At 39.3% G+C, this 15009-nt stretch overlaps 1 protein-coding gene across 3 annotated transcripts in view; it reads left to right on the plus strand.

The window, feature by feature from the left end:
- The first annotated feature begins 4372 nt into the window (after positions 1-4372).
- FBXO34 (F-box protein 34) overlaps positions 4373-15009 on the plus strand; it is a 112869-nt gene continuing 102232 nt past the window's right edge. For 2 of the 3 annotated variants that reach the window (XR_016509820.1, XM_090270911.1), the window contains exons 1-2: positions 4373-4531; positions 6122-6175. The gene's annotated coding sequence lies outside the window, so the exon portion shown is untranslated. Of the gene's footprint in view, positions 4532-4856; positions 5000-6121; positions 6176-15009 lie in introns of those variants that run through there. The other variant, XM_090270912.1, reaches the window with a different exon arrangement.

Consider the following 15009-nt stretch of genomic DNA (forward strand, 5'->3'; position numbering starts at 1 on the left):
TTTCAAAGGAAGAGTGGCTTAGCCAGTAATTTTGGAGCTTGAAAAACATTTTTTTTTCCTGTGCTATTTCAGCAGGGCTTTAATTAACAGAGCACAACTTCCTTCTCAAAGCAGGAAATTAGGAATCAGATGTGCCAATATGCAAAAAAAACCCCACATATGTGAAAACATATTTAGCTCATTTTTAAGAAGTACTTGATGAATTTAAGAATGGGGCTGTTACTCCACATGTTAATAACACATTGGTTTTATTCAGAGAGTGGAGCTCTACAGTTTTGCCAATACTGGAAATGTAAAAAGAGAAAATGCACGCAGCCATGCAAAAGTAGCCCTTGAGTAGTTATATTATGAATGGACTGAAATGAGTCTTCTTTTTGGCTAATGATGACTACAAAATTCAAACCAGTTGGTGTGAAAGTCAAGAAATAGGGGAGAGATAGCAGGGACAGAAGCAGAAGAGAGAAGGAAAACATACAGAAAGCTAGAAAAGTGCAACTACAGTAAAAGTAGCAGACAGGAAAGCCACAGTAGCCACTGGGCCTTAAGGAGCATATAATGTGTGAAAATGTTGGCTCTAAGATAGAAGAAAATCAGAGTAGCTCTCAACAAGGGGGAGCAATTAGGTGTCCTCACTCTTTTACAAGGTCATCATTATGCTACTTTGGAGGCACATCTTGGCTTTGTTGAGAAGGGAGCATCTAGAGCAGTGATTTTCAACCTTTTTCATCTCATGGCACGCATAAACTAATACTAAAATTCTGCAGCCCACCAAAACACATCTCTTTTGGCTGATATTAAAAAAAAAAAAAAAAGGTATAATTACGATTCATTCACACCAGACAGCTATTGTCATGTTGGCTGTTGTCATTTTTTACTTTGATGATCTAAGGGAAAAGAAGTCAGTGTCCCTGACTAAATAGTCAGGTATTATTACATGCTTTAAAAATTCTTGCGGCACACAAGTTGAAAATTGCTGATCTTGAGGAAGGGCAAAACAGGCTCAATTTACTTTAGTAATACACAGATGGTGTCTTGCTGAAGACACAAAATTTTCACGTAGCTCTGCAGTCTTAGGAAGGGGCAAGAAGTGAGGTGTGGTAAAAGATACCTGGGACTCTGTTAGAGTAACAGTAAACTAACACAGTGGTGTGAGCGACCAGCTGGTGGTGTATTCGAAAGAAGCCAGACCATTGTTCACTTTTCCAAAGAAAATATCTAATTTGGGCACATTATTAATCAACAAAACAAGTGATTTTTGCAAGTACATGCTGGTGAGTGAGCTCTGTGCTTTTTGAAAAATGTCTTTGGTATTTCAAAGCAAGACTTGGCATTAAAAGCATAGTTATGCTGGTAGAAAATGTCAGCAAATCCTAAAGCTGCAGAACAAGTTGGTGGCTTTTTTACCTCAGTTCTGAGCAAAATCTATCCCCTGGACCTAGGTTATTTTAGCCAGGCAGCCTATCCTTTGCTATAGCAGGTGCCTGTGAATTAGGTGTGCTAGAGCTTAGGAAGAATAAGGACAGACTCGCTAGTCTCATTCTAATGCGGCAGGCTTCCCCACATTAAATTTTAATGATTGGAAAATGTCATTTCCTGAAATATTTCAAGTGTCACGAGTTCCTACTCATTTATGCATTTATAGACAAAGATTCTTTTCCCACTGATTTTATCAGCTTCTGTTATTGTTAGTTAAAGGTTATTCTGGAAGCATAGCGAAACAAAATTATTTTATTATTAAACTATTGTAGAGCTTGCCTCCAAAGGAGCAGGTCTCCTCTCCCATTTTCTGTTCAACAACCCTCAAATACACACATGCACACACACACATAATGTGTATCAGGATGTTTCAGCTACTTTGTAATTTTTAAGAAAGTCCTATAAATGACTTAAATAGAAATATAATTTATTACCCCATATAACAAGAAATCTCAAGGATTGGTTAAAACGTTTCAATGTCATCAAGGATGCAGGTTACTACCATCTTTCTGCTTAACCATCCTCTTATGCTATCTTCAGCTACAACTCTCATGGTCTAAGATGGCAGTCACAGTATCAGGCACCACACACACAGTGACAGTGACATCTAGCAGCAGATGAGGGACTCTCTCTCTCTCTCTCTCTGTTGGTAAATATTTTATTTAGAAAAGTTATGCATTTCAACAGAAAATAAATTTTTCTTTAAGGGTAAGAAAAACTTTTCCCAGAAGTATCTCAGTAGACTTACATTGCATTTTATTAGCTAGATTTATTTGCACCACACACATGTGCCTGAACCAGTCATTGACAAGGAGATCAAGACAATACTGATCAGCTAGGTTTCTCAACCTTGGCACTGTTGTTATTTTAGGAGGGATAATTCTTTGCTGTGAGACTTAAATGTACTTTTAGGATATTGAGCAGCATCCCTGGCCTCTTTTTACTATATGCCAATAGCACTTACCTCCAAGGGGACATTCAGAAATGAATGGGCCCCATCTTTTCTGAAGCACAGAGAGGGTGGTGGAGATCAGGATTCTGTTAACAAGAAAAAGGAATTGTTATTTGATATACAGCCAGTAGGCAGTAATACTCCGCTTCTTCATTTTCTTTCTTGCCATTTTCAACATACCAGAACTTTATTAAAAATAAGAAATATGTAAGAATGAGTTACCTGGTATTATTCAGAGAAATCTAGTTCCTGTCTAAATGCCAAGTGGATAATATAAGTATCCTTATAATCGATTGGTGGTTTAGAAAATTTAATCGAGGTTAATTTGCACCGAAGCACCAAAATCATGTCTGATTGGTTGGGTTCTTCAGAGTTCAGATGTTCCTACTTTTGGTCATATTCTTGCAGCAATACCTTAGATTTTTCCTTTATTCATGTCCTATTTATAATATATAAGACATTCTACTCTTGTGACTTTTATTAGCCATCTACTGGTGATGAACACTTGCATTCTGGATTAAATTGTTTGGTGAGAGAAAGTATGAATATTTTGATTAATTCAATAGTTATTTATCAGGTGCCAATTATGTGAAGGAAAGTGACAAGGCTGAAACAGTATACCCAATGTAGTTAAAGAAAGCTCTCTGAGGAGGTAACAATTCAGCCAAGACAAGGAGGAGAACGGAAAGATTGAAAAAGGGGGCCTGTCTGATTATAATGGGTCATAGTAAAGATTTCTGATTTTATGGCAAGAGCAAGGAAGAAGAGTTGATGGGCTTGGGGATGCTGTGTGATAAGCTGCTTCCCTTAGCCTGTTGTATTTTTGTACTTGGAATGCAGCAAGATTCGCAGCTGGATCTAAATCCTTCTGGGCTATAACAATTAGTGGTGAATGCAAAGGTGCATTCTCCTTTGGTGATTTTTTTCTTCTGTTTCTTAAGACAGCATTGCTCTCTTGGCTTTTAGTCTCCCAAGCACAGCTCTCAGCCCTCTTGGTCCTGTAAGAAGGTCCAACCTCTAGCCTTAGACCTAGTATTTCCACATGTGTGGCTTCAGGCTACAGGTCTGTGGCCTTCTCTGGATCATCATGGTTGGTCTTACTCTAATGACTGTGGAGAGAACATCTCCTGGGGAAAATTCCACTACAAAGACTCTTCTAGTAGCAGGCCACCTTAAGCTTGTCCCTCTTCCAGATCCTTATGAGTCCTATGGCCTCACAATGCCACACCATCCCTACCCAGGAGCTCCCTCTTGAGGACTTGTCACAGGGCCTGTGGCCTGATACACATTGCTCTGGTCCTACTGGCTTTATTTCTCGGGGATCATTCCCATTGTATAAATGGAAAAATAGTTTTTTCTTTCTCCTAGACCAGCGTTATTCTAAATGTGGCCTGCTGGCCAGCTGTAGAGTTAGTCCACTGTCAATCTCAAAGTTTATGTATGTACTGGTAGGTATTTCTGCCATGGTTTGCATAGAAAGGAATGACAGAGAAACTCTCCCAACACCTTCATTTTACAAATGAGAATTCTGAAGCCCAGCCTTCCACGCTTAGCAGCAGAACCAAAATTGGAACCCAAGCCAACTAGGATATATAATAGTAATCTAATAGCATTTATAGCTTCAGTTCTACCTATGAGTATTAATAAACTTTTCACGTTAATGACTGAACACTGGCGTTGCTGCCATTCCAGTCAGCCTGAGGGTTTGATTGCTTTCCCTACAGGTCGTGCTGGAGCTTTCACTCTTCGCCACCACTTGGGGGCCCACAGATGCTTCGCCCAGTTCTCCAAAGTCCCCTCTTCCCGTCCCCAGCGCCCGAAGTACACAAAATGCGCGGCAGGGGGCGCTGAGACGCCCCTGCTTGCTCCCGCGGCCCCTCCCTTGGCCAACCGTTGATTGGGCCGGCGCGTGACGTCACGCCGTTTTAGCCAAACAAATGGGATTCGGGGCGAGCGTTGGGCTCCGCCGCGCCGCGCTGGGCGCTCGGTCAGCCTCAGTGGAGGGGAGCGAGCCAGGCCTCCTGCCATCGCTGCTGCCGCCGAGCCACCGCTCCATCGCGGTGTGCATCCCCGGGCCAGGCCCGGGCCGGGGCAGGAGTGCAGGTGGGTCGGAACCGGGTGGCGTGGCGCTAGGGCAGCGCGGTCCAGGTTCGGCGGCGGCCACCGTGGCCATTCCCCGCCCCCCTCTCGCCGCTTGCCTGCGCTCCGGGACGCGGGGCGGGTGGGGGCAGGGGCACCGCCCGCGTGTTCGAAGTGCCGGGCGCTGGGGACGCGTCTGGGGCAGGGAGCCGGCGGCCCACACAGTCTCCCGGGCGGGCCTCCTCCGGCGCATGGGCCGGGTGCTGAGCGCCTCCGCGAGCCACGGAGGGTCGGGCTGGCCGGCGAGCGGGAGCTGGGTCCACGGTCCGGGCTGAAGCATAGGAGACTACCGATAGGCCATGATGAGGCATCAGACCAGCTCTCCCACCTCCGGGACCAGCGGCCAGTGGGGAAGTCGGGCCCTGGATGGGGGTCGCCTCGCACGGTCGCGCCCGCTTGGGCTCGGCCACTCTGTTTCCTGTCCAGGCGCAGGTGAGCTGGCGCCTGTCCTTAACCTTTCTCAGGACCCGGCGGGACGGAGGCTTGGAAGCTGATTGAGCCTCCCGACTGGCGCAGGTTGACTGCGGGTGGATCCCAGTTGGTGATGAAGTCATAGCTGTAGGTCCGCGTGTCTGTGACGTCAGGGGTTTCCAGGAGATGGGCTGTGATGTCACTGTAGGCCCTAGCTGGGACCTTGGCGCGGAAGGGCCGGGGTGGTTCCGGAGCGGAGAAAAAGGAAGTTCAGTCAGGAATCAGCGGATTTGAATAGAAAGTTGTTCGGTACCTGCATTTAAGTTTTAATGCAATAGTTGTCAAGTTCTTTAACTTTAATTAAAACAGACATTGTTAGCACAGTTCAGTATAAGACACATTTGACTCAGAAACAGCTACACCAGGAAGGCTTTTTTTTTTTTTTGGTGGGAGGAGCGGGGGTTGGTGTTTAATGTAAATGTCTTTAGGGAAGCTAAACTCAAAGTTTGATAGTTTGTGATTGGAACTGGAAAAAATGGAACCAATTGTGAGTGCTGGTAATTCAGTTGGCTTACTCTTTTTTGCTAGACAGTTTGGAGATCATCTGTCTGCTAGTTCATAATTTTGTAGAAAATGGCCTGGAAAAGGGAGAGCAGATCTTAAGGGAACTTTTTCTATTGTGAGAGGGAGGATGTTTGAATTAATTCAGTATTCTTCTTAAATAATAATTACCTGAGCATTTAACTTAATCCAGATCATCTCTGCCCCATGCTACCCTGGATAATTGAGGGTTTCCTATGGTTATAGCTCAGCAGCAAGCCTTTTTTTTGCTTTCTTACTAAGGATGGGCCATAACAATATAATAACATCCCAGGACTGCTTGTCTGGACATGTAAGTAAAATTTTGCCTGTGGTGCTTTCAAATATGAAACCACAGAATTTTTAAAGAAGTTTCTTGGTTTTCTTCCAAAACTTTCAAGGGATCAGACAGGAAGAGAAGCTAGTTATTTACCATTACTGACTCTGCAGGTCCAGCTTATCAATACTTCCATCATTTCTTCTTCCGTAGAAGCATTTACTAGAATCTAGTTTGAGAGGTAGTTGGCTTAAAATCGAAGCGTAATTACAATTTCATGTTTTCAGGAGGAAGCTTGGATAGGAGTCCTCAATCCTTCGTCACTGACCTTGACTTTTAAGGTAGGTTGTTTTGTGTTGTTAACACTCCCTCTTCCCCAGTTGTTCTATATAGATAATTGGTAATATGTCATCTCTGAATTTTTGCATCAACATGCAGGTGAAAGTTATGCTATGCCTATTAATGCAGGAAATGAAAGCAAAAATTTACCATCATGAATTACTATTAGGTTTGACTGGAAGTTCACAAAACAAAGCTTTCCTGTAAATCTCATTTTCATCCTCACCACACCTTGGAAATTCAACAGCATTGTATGTACTCCTGAGAGTAGTTAATTTTTTTTTTTTTTTTTAAGTAATTGGGAACTGTGTGGTAGCAATGTTGAGTCAAGGTTCTAAAGACAATATTTGAGCCTTTGGATCCTCAAGACTGACAGGAACTGCTGATATTGAGGGTGTTAATCAACCTACTTTTTAAGGTGAAAGGATCATGGCAAGATAGTATGTAATGAAATTAAAGGAGATACGAAAAGGACCGTTGCCTGTGTGTTTTCCAAGTTGCCTTGCTTGGGCAGGCTACATGGCTGTGTGCAAATTAAGTGTACTTAGTGTAAATGGGAAGGGATGAAAGTCAAGCTAAATGTGAGTTGAAAGATAAATAAATGATGATAATAAAATAGCTCCTCCTTGGCAGTGCATTTCAAAGAGAGGGGAAAAAATGCACTACCGAGGAGAAACTTATTTGTCCTCATGGAAAATGAGTTAATAGGTAGAGAATAAATGTCTTTGTGTATTTTTTTTTGGGGGGGGTTAGGCAATGGGTTTATTGAGGGAAAAGGGGGGTAGGGGGGAAAGGGGAGAGGCAGGCAGCTCCCAGAACAACTCAAGGGCCCCGTAGGAACAAGGGGAATGGGGACTCCCAGTCCTCCTCGTGGGCCCGTAGGAGTCCCCTCTTTGTGTATTTTGATGTGACTGAGGAACAACGAAAGCTATAAAAAAGCCAGGTTATACATATAGTTGCATAACTAAGAAGCCATCAGTCTTCTGAAACATTTTTACAACTTGTTCCTATTTTCCCCAGGATGTTTTTCAGCCTTGCTGTTTTGGGCCTAGGAAGCAGCACTCATTTCTTATAAATAGAAATTATTTGAGATCGGGTTTACTATTAATTTAAAATATTTGTCATTTTATCCAGTTATAACATATGAAGGGGCTAAATCATAAATCAGCCAGTTGTTAGTGAGTGATACAGCATTTTTTCTCACAGATAAAAACAAATATCACAAAGAATGAAAGTACTAAATTTTAGAAATTCTTTTGGATGTGGTTATTGGATTGATTATTCTCTTAATGTACATAGGATTAAAATTCTTATACAAATTTTCTACTTTATTTTCTAAACTTAAAGTTTATGCTGAACCAGTTTACTATGTTCTTGATATAATATTCGACCCATGTTAACAACAAATATTAACTTGTATTTGTTGAGAAGAGAACATACTAATTGTTAAGAGACATCATTTGGTGTTATCTTCCAAAATTTGCAGCTGTTTAGAACCAGATACTTGAGGGAAGCCACTACGGTATAATGAATGCCTTCCTTGTTAGGTCATGTGTGACAAAGGCAAAATTCAGCAAGTGCATAATCTGCAGTCCTTTGGAAACAACAAGAAAGAGCGGATTAACTCCAAATGCATTTAGGTCATTTGGAAATCGAATTCCTGTCAATCTTATCTTTGCATAATTTATCTTCTCTCCTTTAGTTCCTGCTTATGGTATTTTGAAGCTGATGAACTTTCTGTAGTTATCTGGAAAGTATTAACGATTAAAGTGTAGGTGTTTCCTAATGGTAGTTAAGAGAGTTTATCAACCTTTCATTTCCAATTCCATTTTCTATTTAGCTCCACAGAGGAGGCTCCAGATTTTTTCTTTGTAAATATTTACCTTCAGAATCCTCACATATATTTACTATCCTCAGTACAAGTGTAGGTATAAGTGTGAAACTAAGCTATATATGTGTATTATATTATCAGGCCATTCTCGGCGGTGCAGATAGACTCTCAAGAAGCTACGCCATCGTCTCTCGAGACGGACGGCTGCCGACGACGACGACGACGACGACGACGACGACGACGACGATTATCAGGCATGGTGTTCATTAATCCAATAAACTTTTTTTTTTTTTAAGAGAAGGAGAGAAACATCAGTGTGTGGTTGGTTGCCTTTTGCATGCCCCCAACTGGGGACCTGGCCCTCAACCCAGGCATGTGCCCCAACTGGGAATTGAACCAGTGGCCCTTTGGTTTGCAGGCCTGTACTCAATCCATTGAGCCATACCAGCCAGGGCCAAACATTTTTTGAATACCTATATGCCAGGTACTTAGGTAGGCACTCAGATGAATTGTACTTGCTGCAAGGACTCTTTGTTTTAACATTTCTTTGTCACGGAGGGCCATGGGTCTGAGGGGCCAGAATTGGACCACGAGGATAAACCATTTATGTTATGCCATATTGGCTAGAGGTTTTGTCTAAAGGTTGGTTTAAAGAGGTATTAGAAATTCAAGTGACAAAATCAAGTGGTGGACTCAGTGGGCACCAGAGACCCACTGAAGTAAGTTCTGCTCGGTGGGATAGGCCCCTGCACAACCCATCTTTTGCAGTCAGTCTTTGCAGCAGATTGGTTTGGGGGTAAATCCCTGCCATTGATGTGCCAACAGCAATCAAGGCTCAACTACAATAGGAGGGTGTACATAGCCCACAGGGCTGGGGAGGTACACCTGGAGTGCCCAGCTCAGGGGGCCAAGGAGACTCTGCCACTGGACCCTACACAATACCTACTATGTTGGGCAACACTACCAAGACAGGGAGGCTGCCAAATGAGGAGAAAAAGAAACATACCCCAAATGAAAGAACAATAAAACTCCAGTAAAAGAACTAACCAAAATGGAGATTTACTGGATGCAGAGTTCAAAACACTGGTTATAAGGATGCTCAGTGAACTGAGGGGAAGAGTAGATTAATTTAGAGAGAACTTCAACAGCATAAAAGTGGAAATGGAAACCATAAAAAAGAACCAGTCAGAAATGAAGGATACACTAAGTGAAATGAAGACTAAATTACAGGGAATCAATGGTAGAGTAGATGAAGCTGAGAATCAAAACAGCGATTTGGAATATAAGGAAGCAAAAAACTCCCAATCAGAACAATGAAAAGAAAAGAATCCAAAAAAAATTAGGCTAGTGTAAGGAGCCTCTGGAACAACTTCAAGTGTTCCAGCATTTGTATCTTGGGCGTGCCAGAAGGAGGACAGAGAAAGTGAGACATTGCAAACATATTTGAAAAAATGACAAAACTTCCCTAATCTGGTGAAAGAAATAGACAAGTCCAGAAAGTGCAGAGACTATTAAACAAGATGAACCCAAGGAGGCCCACACTAAGACACATCATAATTAAAATGCAAAAGGTTAAAGACAAAGACAGAATCTTTAAAAGCAGCAACAGAAAAGCTTAGTTACCTACAAGGAAGCTTCCATAAGATTGTCAGCTGATTTCACACCAAACTTTTCAGGCCAGAAGGATTGGCAAGAAATATTCAGTGATGAAAAGCAGGACCTACAACCTAGATTACTCTATCTAGCAAAGCTGTCATTTAGAATTAAAGGACATACAGAGAGCTTCCCAGACAAGAAGAAGATAAAGGAGTTCACCACTGAACCAGTATTACATGAAATGTTAAAAGGTCTTTAAGAAGAAGGAAAAAACATAAAAAATATGAATAATAAAATGGCAATGAATACAGATCTATCAACAACTGAAACTAAAAACAAAATAAATGAACAAGCAGAACAGAAACAGACTCATAGATGCAGAGAACATTTTGATGGTTGCCAGATGGGAGGTGTTTTTGGTGGATGAGTAAAAAAGATGATGGGATTAAGAAGTACAAATTGGTAGTTATAGGACAATCATGGGGATGTAAAGTACAGCATAGGGAATGTAATCAATAATATTTAATAACTATACACGGTGTCACATGGGTATGAGATTTATTGGGATCACTTATGATAGTTATATAATGTCTAATCACTGGAGTGTACCTCTCAAACTTATACAATATATATCAACAGTAATTGAAAAATAAGTGATTCTTAAAAATCCTAATCTATAATTTGGTGTAACACAAAGGATCAGGTTGTCAAATCAGAATCACATGAGTCAGAGATCTTGCCCAGTGTCAAGCTTCACTAATAATTTCAAGGGTAGGCAGTCAAGAAGCAGGTCTAGGATGTGGAAGGTGGCCCCTACTGTGTGAGGTGACTTCACATGATCTCATGGCTGACCTCTTCTGGGCCAGAGAATTTCACGTCTGTTATAGGAAGAGAGTACCTGTGAGCCATCCTCAACTAGATTGTTTTTCTTCTTTGACTTACTAGTATGCAAAATGTTTGAGTAAATTCCTGTTGATTGAACTATCTTTGCTTTGTGATGGTATTTACCATTTCTAAGTGGTAAAACCTTGGACTATCCAATCCCTCTGAAATCTTTTTATTTCCGCCACTCCTATGGTGAATATTGAGTACTCTGCCACTTAGCAATTCATTAAATATTGTTTATTGCTAATTGCTTCATATGTATCAGTCTTATCTCCCCTACAAAGTTCTAAGCTTTATATCTTATGTCCCCAAATTGTAGACACATAATTAAAGGCTTAGCTTTTTTTGTTTTTTGTTTTAATCTTTAGGGACATACCCGGGCTATTTAAATTTGTAGCTTTAAGGGTTTTTTTTTTGAAATTCTGTTTTTATTTCTTTACCGCTGGTTAACTTAGACACCTTCTAGCAGATTCAATTGTAGGAGTTTGTGTATTAAGGTGTTCATTTGCTTCTTGAAAAAGAAAAATGTTGATATTGTTTATAAAGTATTTTTGTAGTTGTAAAATCACTGTTACAACTACAGTAGGAAATTATTGATTAGCTGGAGTTTCTGAATGTGAAATTTGAGTTTGACAAGGAAGTCTCAAAGGACACATTTGCTCTATTGTCCAAGAACTGGGAGAGGTAAACTTGTTTCCAAAGTAGGGCAAGAGATTTTATTTCAAGTTCAGTCATCAGAATTATTCTCTGGAGGTTCTCCGTACTTCCTACCCACCAGTCACTTTCGCCATAGGGGAGAGGTTTCTGTAGTTCAGGCAGCCTTCACCTAGATGAAGAGCGTTACCTCCACCGCAGTGCTTTAGCTCAGTTGGGATACTGCAGATAGGACTATGAAAGTGGGTCCTGAAAATAAGTCCTTCAAAGAAGGTTGTAGGCTTTATGCTTTAGGAATCTTGTCTTTCATTTAACATTTTCTTTGCCTGTGTTTTATTTAACATGTTACATGGTTAGCTTCATAAACTAGTTATACACCAACATTTTTAACGTATGGAATTTCAAGGCCTGTTTAATTATTCATTTACTAAAATACAGTATGCTTTATATGCCAGGCACTATGCTAAGTGCATTAGTTTACCTCTGTCACCTTTTATCTTAGCACTGTTTTACAGATCTTATATATATTCTTTGGCAAATAGTAGCCTTTATTTAAGAATTTATTTTTTAGCTTTGCTGGGTAGCTCCTTTGGTTAGTGTCAGATACACTAAGGTTGGGGGTTCGATCCCCGGTCGGGGCACATAAAAGACCCAACCAATGAATGCATTAATAAGTGGAACAACAAATCAATGTCTGTCTGTCTGTGTCTCTCCCCACCTCTCCCTCTTTGTCCCTCTCTCCTTCGCTCCTTCACTCCCTCACCCCTTCACAACCCTCTCCTTCTCCCCCTTCCACCCTCTCTAAAAATAAATAAAAATAATATTTTTAAAAAGAATTTATTTTTTGTATTATTGTTTAACATCATATGGGTTTTTCCTTTTTGGCAAATGTCACTAATAAAATCGATTATTACTAGTCCAAATAAGTATTAACATTTCTAGGAAGTTTACATTTTATTTTACTAGCAAGAGGTTGTAACTTTTCCTCAAATTAAAATATAACTTTACATTCTAATTGCATATATTTATTTTTAAGACTAATATAAAATTAAAATAGAAATTCAAGTGAAAACTTAAGCTATGCTAGTTACCATTTTATTTCTGAATCTAAGAAATGAAATATTTTATTTTCTCCCTTCTTTATTTGATCTAGGGGCTTAGCCTCTGTATTGCAAATTTTCTCAGTTAAGATATTCTTGGGTTTGTTACCAAAAAAATTACTTGATTATTACTGTGGTTGTTACGTTGTTTTATTTTGTGAGTCTACCTTGCCTGTCCTGCTTGAATTTTAATTATCCTATTTTAGTAGATAAGTAGGAGTTGTAAAGCTTCTTGTAAGAATTGTTCCTTTATGGAAGTCTCACAGATTTCCCCTCCTTTTAAGGGACATAAGAAGGGGAACATGCCTCTTTAAAAGGCATCATTAATATTGGAGTTAACATCTGCTTGCCAATTCACTTGTTGGACTACTGAAATACTACAGTTTTATGTGTCCCCAGTGTCTCCAAGCGTTTATTTATTAAATAAGAGGATCTTTCTCATGTTTATTTGCTCTGATTTAAATATGTTAACTCTTGACCAGTCATATAATCCAGTGGAAAGTCCTGTTGAAAGCCTTAAGATTTTGGCTTCTTGAGTAAGTCCCTTAAGGACAGGTCTTACAGTTAACTAACCTTTGTTTCCTGTAGAATCAAGTAAAAATTTGTGAGAATCAAATTTGAATAATTGCAGACCTTGTGTTATGCTGTTTATTTAGTTTTTTTTGGAGAATACCATATGAAATCAATTTGATTAGTTCTTTTTTCCACCTCCAAATTGGTCATTTAGGAGAAGTTAGGAGAAAATCTTTACCTTTTTTTCCCCTTTCCTATTTTAAAAACATAACGAACACAATTTCCTTTCTACTTGTGAAGCATGTTAGTCTTACTGGTTTATTAAAGTACCAGCAATATTATTCCCCTTTAGAAGAAAACGATGTCAAGACTTCATCATTGATCCTCAGTATAATTACTCAGTTTTCTTTAAGAAATTTGTCATTTGTATTGTATATTTATAGTGTAGAGACATCTTATTCAGTGAAGTAAAGCTTAATTTTATTTCCCTGTGCATTGTATTGTTTCTAAACTGTTAGTGTTCACCAAGTGTTAATTGTGTGCCACTTCTGCATTTGAATTTTCATTTAGTCTATGTTGGAAAATGTAGTCTTTGCCCTTAGGAGCATTTACTTTGAAGAGGTTAATGATTACTGTCTATGCCTACAGGTGTTCAGAAGTCCCAGATGAAATTTTCACACTAGTTACTAGAATTTCTAGAGGATTGGTGATTTTGTTTGTAACCCACCAACCCCTCAGAAACAAGTTGATGTTTATACAGACTATTATTAGCTAGAGGATGTAAACTATGCCTCTTTTCTGGGTATGAATGTATTTATCACTTAAGAGGTTGTAATTGAAATGGATCAGTGGATGGTTAGTGGTCTCATCATCCTTCACTGTTGTGTGAAAGGGCTTTCTTACTGAGTTACCTTTTAAAAATGAAAATTTAAAATTTTATGGTTATTTCTAAAGTGAACATTTTAAAATTTTGTGCAATTTAATTATTACATAGAAATAAGTATGAGAAAATGGAATAAAAGACATATATACTAATCATACACAAAATGATATATAGAATCATACATAAAAATCAGTCATATGTAAAAATACATGTATGTGCAGGCCTGAGACTTGGGCAACCAATACAAACTTAAATGGTCTATTTAAGAGTGCAGTAGATTTTGAGTAACTCTTGCTATATTGCTTACACCATGAAAAAGGTAACAGGGTTTACATAAACAGTTTTTAAAATAGTGTTAAGAAAACCGCCTAATTCAGTTTGATAAATTTCTAAAAAGTTCTCGTTTTATTTCCATTTTTAATCTGATTCATAGACTTTCATGTTACTTTTTTAAAAACTTTTCATAACCTGTACTCCTCTAATGAGAAAAAGAACCTTTTGTATGATTCCTTCAGCTAATCAAAGAAAAAACCTGTTGGCCTTTTGGATTTAGCTAGCTTCTTTTGTTTGTTCTTCCCTAAAGCTGATAATGAGAAATTAGAAGATTTGTAGTATATATTTCTAGCAGTATAATAACCCCAATGCTTCTCTTGCCTTTTTCCCATGAAAGGACAGTTATGAACACTCTCATTTCTCCCCCTTCCAACATTTTTTTATTCTTCTGTCATATTTTTGTCTAGTGGTTCTTGGGGTAATTAGTTCAATGTGGGATCATCTGGAAACTAAAGTCAGTATAAGTCTTTAAATCATTAAAATCGTCATATACTAAAATTTGAAAAAGAATTAAATGTAATATTTTAACAGCATTAAAGAACATTTATTTTTTTGAATAGCTAGTGTGTCCACATGGTTCAAAATGCAAAAGGTGTAAAAAGTGAGTTTTTTCTCTTCTGTTCCTCAGACTACAGGCAACCAATTCTATTCTCCCTACCTGAAAAAACAAAAACAAAAATGGTAGCATATTCTTCATACTCTGATCTTGCCTTTTTAAATTGATTGTTATTTGTTTTACATATTGGTATATGTAAAGTGTATTAGTGATAGAAAACCTAAACCAACAGTGGGTTAAACAACAAAGTCTTAAGTTCATATAGGTGGTCTAGGGTTGATATAGCACTCCAAGTGTTGCTTTCTCTTTTTGTGAGGCCTAATGAATACAGTAAAATGTGCAGATATTAAGCAGACAGTTTGATGAATTTTTATTTGTACAGAACAAAGACTGCAGGTGAGAGAGAGCCCTCTGGTCTGTCTTCATGCCCCCCGCCCTCAGTCGCTTGGGCTCTTTCTGTACTATTACCACTCCACTGTGTGTTG

The sequence above is a fragment of the Furipterus horrens genome, unplaced genomic scaffold (genome assembly GCF_987537825.1).
Source record: "Furipterus horrens unplaced genomic scaffold, mFurHor1.1.pri manual_scaffold_3, whole genome shotgun sequence".
Lineage (NCBI taxonomy): Eukaryota > Metazoa > Chordata > Mammalia > Chiroptera > Furipteridae > Furipterus > Furipterus horrens.